Genomic DNA, 7,381 nt, shown 5'->3' with positions numbered 1-7,381 from the left:
CCTACCTCCAGCACCATACGAGCGCTGCATTGGCTCCCGGTGGCGCAGCGGATTCAGTTTAAGGTCCTCTGCGTCGCCTATAAGATCTTGAAGGGGTCCCCGGCAACGATCCTTACGACCCTCATGGCCAACTACATCCCAGCACGACCCTTAAGATCGGCAGACCTCGAATTGGCCGTGGTACCGCGCTTTAAGCGAAGCAGGGCCGGTGGACGCTCATTTCGAGTGCGGGCCGCTGCTTTGTGGAACTCCTTGCCCCCGGCAATTCGCGCTATGAGCGATTTGCTTTCTTTTCGTCGCACCGTGAAAACATTTTTATTCCCTTAGTCATTTTGCTTGTGCTGTTTTTTATTTAGTTGTGTTGTGCAGCTGCCTTGTCGGGCGCCAGGACGCTCCTTAGCTGGAGCATCTGTGCGCCTAATAAAAACCACATAACATAACATAACATAACATAACATGACAGAGCAGAACTACTAAATCCTTGGTCTCTACCTGTGGTCTTAGCACAATACAGATTAACACTGCAAGGGCCGAAACTTATGGCCTTGTTTTTGTTTTCCTTCCGTATGAGGTTTTATTGATTTTGATATTATTTCACTGTCTTTTTTGCTAGCAATATATATTTAGTTAGGAATATGATTTTTAATCCGTTCCCAGCGTCGAATGTTCAGCGCCCAGTGCTGAACGTTCGGAGAACGAATGCTGACCCGACGGCCAATGGTCGTGCGCAGCACTGGGGAGGTAGCGCTCGTGACGACCGTTGGCCGTCGGCAGCAATTAAAGGGTTAATGTGTGTTGGTAATGATGTTTATGTAATGAAATTTTATATATTATGATACAAATTGATTGAATATGAGGTATTTATGATCTCCTGTGTTTTTAATTATTTCTCTGATGTTGAATAAACTTGTAACAAACAGGCAGTATATTGTCCTTTTGGTGGTTCCAAACCTGTGAGTGTGGTGTGTATGACTGACAAAGTGAATAGAAGAGTCCATAGGGAAGACTTGTTTTATATAACTATTTCTGGTGCTCTGTCTCTATTGGACTTTACGAGCCCCTCTCCTTGGTTTCAAGGAATAAATCTAGAGCTTACACAAAAATCTACATCAGCGATACTGACAAGTTAATTTTTAAATGGTTTAGTGCTGCCAATGAACGACTAAGGTGTGCTAAATCCAATGTTGATGCACGCTGAATTGTTGTTCTCATACTCATTTCCCTTCTAACCCATTCTCGTCGTTGTGTGGGGCCGGCCTTGTTTCGGGCTCTTCTGGTAGGTCTTGTGCTTGTTTAGAACGTCTTTTCCAGGAAAATCGAGCTTGTTTTAATCGTCCAGATCTGGCACCTCCGGAGGCTCGCATGCGCGCGCATGCGCAGTGCCCGCCAGTCCTGCAGCGAAGGGGTTACAGAAGCACCACGGACGGATCCCCGGCGGGCGGCAGGAGGGGTGGCAGCAGGACCCGTGCCTGGCGTGCACAGACCGGCCGTGGCCATGCACCGACGCGGTTAGGGACCCTGGGCAGGACAGGCCGCCTTGCAGAGGATAGCATGCCAGTGTGCCACCTTTGGTGCCAGCTGCGAGGTGAGCAGCCCGGGGGTCAGGGCATGGGGAGGGGGAGTGAAGCGTGTGCCACTGCAGGGGGAACCCGAGGGAAGGCGAGCCATTGGGCGAGGGTGTGGAGAGCCCTGGGGAGGAGGGCAGAGATCAGGCATTGGAATGTATCCTAGCCCGTGGGGGTGAGGAGCCGGGGGTGTGGGGGGAGGATGTTATGGTAGGTGGTGTGTGCTTTATTTTATTTTTATTTATTTGTGAGTCTGGCAGGGTGAGGTTGCGAACTGGACGTAACCTGGGGGTCTGGGGAAGGTGGGGGTAGAGGGGGGCATGATGAGTCGTGAGTGAGAGGTCTGAGAGGTGGGTCCCTGCGAAGCAGGGAGTGGTACAGATCGGCTCTGTATGTGAAGAGTGAGTCAGGAGTGCAGGGGCGGTGTTTACTTGTGTCTGAGGGGAGGCACGGTGAGCTTCAGAGGTGTAACTTTGGTGCATATGGAGGCATGGTCGTATTGGGGTGAAGTGGAGAGCAGTGTACGAGGTGTTAGAAGAAATCTTAAGGATTCCTTAAAATTATTACAATTGCTTATCAACAAGCATGAAAATAGAGTATGAAACTGATACTTGTGATCTAATGAGTGGATCTGCTGGCACAAATCTATTAAAACAACGAGTTTTCGAATTTACTTGGCATTGGGCTATGTCTGTGTATATGGTGTTGAGGTAGACATGAAATGCAAGCACCTATGGATGGGTACGCCTGGAATAGGATGGCGGTGCCTACCCATGTTAACTCAATCTAATGCACTTTTGCAGAGACCTTGGTATGAGACTGGCTTCTTGATCATTTCTTTAATTGCATTCCAGTGCTTGTCATGTGACTAGTAGAGAAAACTAGGTTAACTAGTCCTCAGTTTACAACTGGTGAAGCAGTCTTCTCTGTTCGTGCTAGGGGCATAGTTACCATTGGTTCAGCAAGTGCAGTGGTACCAAGTCCTAGAACCCTCAGGGGTCCATTGAAACCTGATAATTGCTATGTTTTACTTCCTGAGCAGCAGCCAAAGGGGCCAATTTCCTTGCTTACACCACGGCCCATGCGGTCGTTGGTACGCTATTCTAGTGGTTCGTACGTCTGCTTTAAAGTTATGTCTCCCGACTGTATGATCCTTACACATTTAATTTTGCTTCAGTGAACCTCTAGTGCCTTTTCATAGCCTTAGGACTCACTGTAATTAATCCTTGTTTAATAGGTGATCCGAAAGCTAGCAGAACTGGTTGCTGGAATATGGCACTATACAAGAAATCTTAATGAAATATGTTGTATTTTATCTTTTGACAATATGGTAAAGTGGACGAGTCTTTGGTTTCCTGTAGGCTGTATTCAGAATCAGTTAGTGTCTTACTGATACAGGTCTCTGTGTGCCACGATTTCAAGGTAGCTTACTCTCTCCCTGCTTGGGTCACTTCCCAAAAAGATCATGAACTATTCTCCAGGCGCTACTGTTATCAGTGGAATGAGAAAACATATCTTGTATGCCAAGTCACATAATCTACCCTTTAGTTTTAAAACACTTCTATTTCTTCAAATAAACCTTCCAAATGTGGCTAGTCCTCACAATATGTCATACATGTAGTTGGAAGGGAAATTACTATCAGTCAGGGTTTGTAAAGCTCGCCTGCTTCACCCATAAGGGTCTTGAGGCGGTGTGGGATTCATGCTGCTGGATTAATTGTGGGTTTGTAATGCTGCCTATTGGTTGAACAGCCAGGTCTTGAAGTCCTTTCTGAACTGCTGGTGCGATGGTGAGGCACTGAGGTGCTGGGGGAGGGTGTTCAGGTCTTCACCGCCAGGTGGGAGAAGTAGCGAGCTCCGCTGTTTTATCAGCAGATGGGTTTGGGCGGCTGCTAGGGAGAGGTATCTGGAACAGGTTTTCCTTGTAGGTTGGTGGAAATTCACTTGTTTGTTGAGGTATGGAGGTCCTTCATTGCTTAGTGCCTTGTAGGCATGGGTGAGCAAGCTTGAACTGGCATCTCTTTGCAACTGGTAGCCAATGGAGTTTACAGAGGTAAGGGCTGATGTGCGTCTGTTGGGGGAGGTCGAGAATGAGTCTCACTGCTGTGTTCTTCATGGTCTGGAGTTTCCTCATAAGTTTGGTGGTGATTTCTACGTAGACAGAATTGCCTTAGTCGAGTCTGCTGGTGACGAGAACTTGTGTGACCGTTCGCCTGGTGTTGGATGGGAGCCATCTGATGACTTTCCTGAGCATTCAGAGGGTGAGGAAGAAAGCAATGGAGACGGCGCTGACCTGCTTCTTAATGGATAGCTGGCTGTCTAGGATGACGCCATGTTTGCTGGAGTGTTCGATGTGTTTGGGGGTAGGGCGTAGCTCAGGTGGCAACAATTCTTTGTTCCATATGGTGTCCTTGCCTTTTCTGAAGACTAGTACGTCTGCCTTGTCTGTGTTGACTTTGAGACAGTTGTTCAACCAGATGGCCACGTCCTCCATGCATCTTTAGAACTTGTCTTTGATGGTTGTTGTGACGTTTGTCAGGGAGAGGATGATTTGCGTGATGTCAGCATAAGACATGATGTTAAGTCTGTGGCACCTGACGATGTTGGCCAGGGGTGTACTGTATACGTTGAAGAGGGTTGGGCTGAGGGATGAGCCTTGAGGTACACCGCAGGTGAAGTTCTTAGGGAGGGAGGAGTAGTTAGGGAGAATGATCTTCTGAGTTCTTACTGTGCGGTAGCATGTTATCCACTCGAGGACTGCTCCTTGAATTCCAATCTGATGGAGTCTGTTGATCAGTGTTTGGTGAGATATGGTGTTAAAGGGTGCTGAGAGGTAGAGGAGGATAAGGGCTGCTGTTTCTCTGTGATATGGCAGTATTCTGAGGTTGTCTGTGGCTGTGACTAGAGCTGGCTTGGTGCTGTGGTTTGCTCTGAAGCTGGTTTGGGACAGGTCCAGAAGGTTGTGGTTCTCCAGATGTCTGGTTAGCTGGATGTTGATGGCTTTTTCGATGACCTTGGCTGGGAACAGGAGCAGGGAGTTGGGTCTGTAGTTCTTGGGATCTGCTGGGTCGGCAGATGGTTTCTTCAACAGTGACTCCACATTGACAAGTTTTCATGTATGGTGGAAGTTTTCATTTGTTGATATCTATTATGAGAAGAGCCAGTACCTGTTTAACTTCACTCTGCCATATGTACACTATGCATATCTGGGTATAGTGGTTATTTGTGTTCCATATCCTAGATATAATTTTGATCCTGGATATTTGGCTTTGTTGTTTTTCTGTGCACCCCCCCCCCCCCAAAAAAAAACATGCAGCCATTCAGATTTAAAGTTGCTATGAAATCTACCCCAGTGCCATTTCAAATTAATGAAATAGAGCCCATTCTCGCATACATGTTTCTATTGTTGTCACCATGTACATGGGAAGACTACATATTATTTTACAACCTATCTAGCTATAGGATACAAAATATACTTAACTAAGCATTAACGTTGGTGCTTGGAAACCAGTGCATGAAATCATGTTAAATCTGTGTGTAGCTCTGGTGCAGTAAAGTGTTATTGTGCTCCAGTTCTATCAACTTGATGACGCTGGGTGGTCGTTCCAAGCAGGATGGGAGACATAGAAATAGACATATAGATTGAGGATCTGTATCCTTAGAGGAGCTGAAATATTACTCACTGTACTTAACTTAATTCGACCATATATAGTTCAAGTGAACAAAAAACTCAGCCCCACAAGGGCCCGGCTTTTTTTGTGTATCCCACTGCAAACATTCTTTGTCATTATTTTCTCCTGTGTTTGTGTTATTTTACTGGTGCAGAAAAGGTCTTCACCGGGTGAGAGCGCTCTGGTTGTGCCAGATTCCATGAATATGAATATGCATGTCATGTATCTACTATATAATGTCCTAGCCCTGTGAAGGCCTTGTCACAGCGTTCGTGTTGTTGTCCGGTTCCATTTATTCCTAGAAACCTAGCTCGTAGTTATCTATTTAGTTGTTTTGTCAAGTGCTATGTTTTGTGAAGCGCTAGCACAATTGCGACAGCTACTTGGTAGCGCTGGGACTGTGGAAAGGCAAAATTTGCTCCCTCCACTTATCTCTGTCCACACAGCCTTCTGATTGGCGGAAGCGTCAAGGGTGCAGTGGTTTTTCATTCTCCCAGTCACACTGCTATTCCACCAGTCCACAAATGCAGCTGTAAACAGATTATGACTAATGTCATTTATTGGTGACTTTCATTTACTGATCAGTGGTTTTAAGCAAGGAATAAGTTGTGAATAGCAGTTACTTCCACACACTGGCCCATTACCTGGATGGCGGAAGTGACGCCATTGCACACCCTGATTGATAGTGGGCCTTTAATGCATAGCTATTTTTGTCTTTGTGCATTCAGTTGCTGTGAGAAGGCCAGTTTTAAGGTTCGCATTGGAAGTATGGTTTTGGTGTCCTGAGCAGATTGACAGTGGTCAGGCCCCCCCTCTCCCCTCCCCTCCTAGTATTTAATGGCTCCCATTTAAGATGATAGCCCTGAACATGCCTTTTACCTGTCCTTCCGCCATATGTTGGTGGTTCGCAGTTTTGTGTCGAGTTAGCAGTCTTGTAAATCTTGGCTGCAGGCTTGATACAGAGGCTTGCAGATGTTGTATGTTAGCAGGATGCCTCGTTAAATGACGCGCTATACTGAGCCCTTGGCTTGAGCGGTTCCCTTGCTCCAGAAACGAGGCTGTATCAGGGCAGATTGATGAAGGGTTGGGAAGCGCGCTCCCGGGCTGTGCGCTATACGTAATTATATGCACATCTACATGTTTCCACGCCATCAATCTGGGAGCTCAACAGAGCACTCACTGCACGTGTATATTTTATCGCGTCTGTTGGCCAATCGGAGTTAAGTATCGCTGTCCGCCAGCTGTCATTAGCAACGCTCACACCAGGCTGAGCGTTGTAATTGTTACTCGATTGCAGCAATGGCGCTGTTAACAGCGGATACTATTAAGAAGGCAGTCTTTTTAAGGTAGCAGTGTAAATCACCCCTGCTGCATTAGAAGACGCATTCATAGAAAGAACCATCGTTTTGAAATGTCAAAGCACGCCCCCGGTTTGAATTGATGAAACGCTGCGCCCCCAGGATCAGTTCGTCATGCACGCGCAGTCTATTTGTAAACCTCTTTTAAAAACCTGCGAACTTCCTGTCTGCCTTCGTGCACTACAGGGATCCCAAACACACTGCCCCTCATAGGCTCAAGCAGGCAAAACACCTTTCACTGTCCCATTTACATATTTACCCTCGGAGAGGGCTCACTAAATCAGTGCACAATTGAGATTGTTTTTGTTTTGTTCAAACCTTTTTATACATAATGTTTTTAGAAAGCAAAAACCTCTACAACTTAACCGCATTTTTCACCGTATGACAGAAGCTCTGTTTTTATGATCTGTATCGCCTGCAGCCGGGAGCTGTATAACCCCATTGACAGTGCATTGTTTCCAGGGATATGCACCCTGAAAGGCACTGAGATCCGAATAATCATTAGCTGACAGCCGGAGTTCATCACGAATCATTCAGAGCGAGCAGTAATGAGTTTCGAAAAGAGGGATGTGTGTCATTGATCTTCACGTTCTCACTGCTGTGAGCTTTTCGAATGCTTATTGCCTGTGCTACCAGCGTGATGTTTGAGTGGTACTGTTTACAACTCATTGGAGTTTATGGGACAAGAAGATGGAATCTAAAATTGTGGAGGAAGCCAGAAGTACAATATGTGCCCGAATTAATTATCATATTATTGCATTATGTTAATTGTTTTTTTTTCTTTCCT

General features: G+C 46.3%; 1 protein-coding gene across 1 annotated transcript in view; it reads left to right on the top strand.

Moving 5' to 3' along the window:
- The first annotated feature begins 1,378 nt into the window (after window positions 1-1,378).
- EXTL3 (exostosin like glycosyltransferase 3) overlaps window positions 1,379-7,381 on the top strand; it is a 204,216-nt gene continuing 198,213 nt past the window's right edge. Inside the window, exon 1 of the mRNA XM_086928015.1 lies at window positions 1,379-1,585. The gene's annotated coding sequence lies outside the window, so the exon portion shown is untranslated. The remainder of the gene's footprint in view (window positions 1,586-7,381) is intronic.

Source organism: Lissotriton vulgaris, chromosome 6, assembly GCF_964263255.1.
Source record: "Lissotriton vulgaris chromosome 6, aLisVul1.2, whole genome shotgun sequence".
Lineage (NCBI taxonomy): Eukaryota > Metazoa > Chordata > Amphibia > Caudata > Salamandridae > Lissotriton > Lissotriton vulgaris.
Note: the sequence above shows the minus strand (reverse complement) of the source record. Positions and strands in the feature narration are given on the sequence as shown.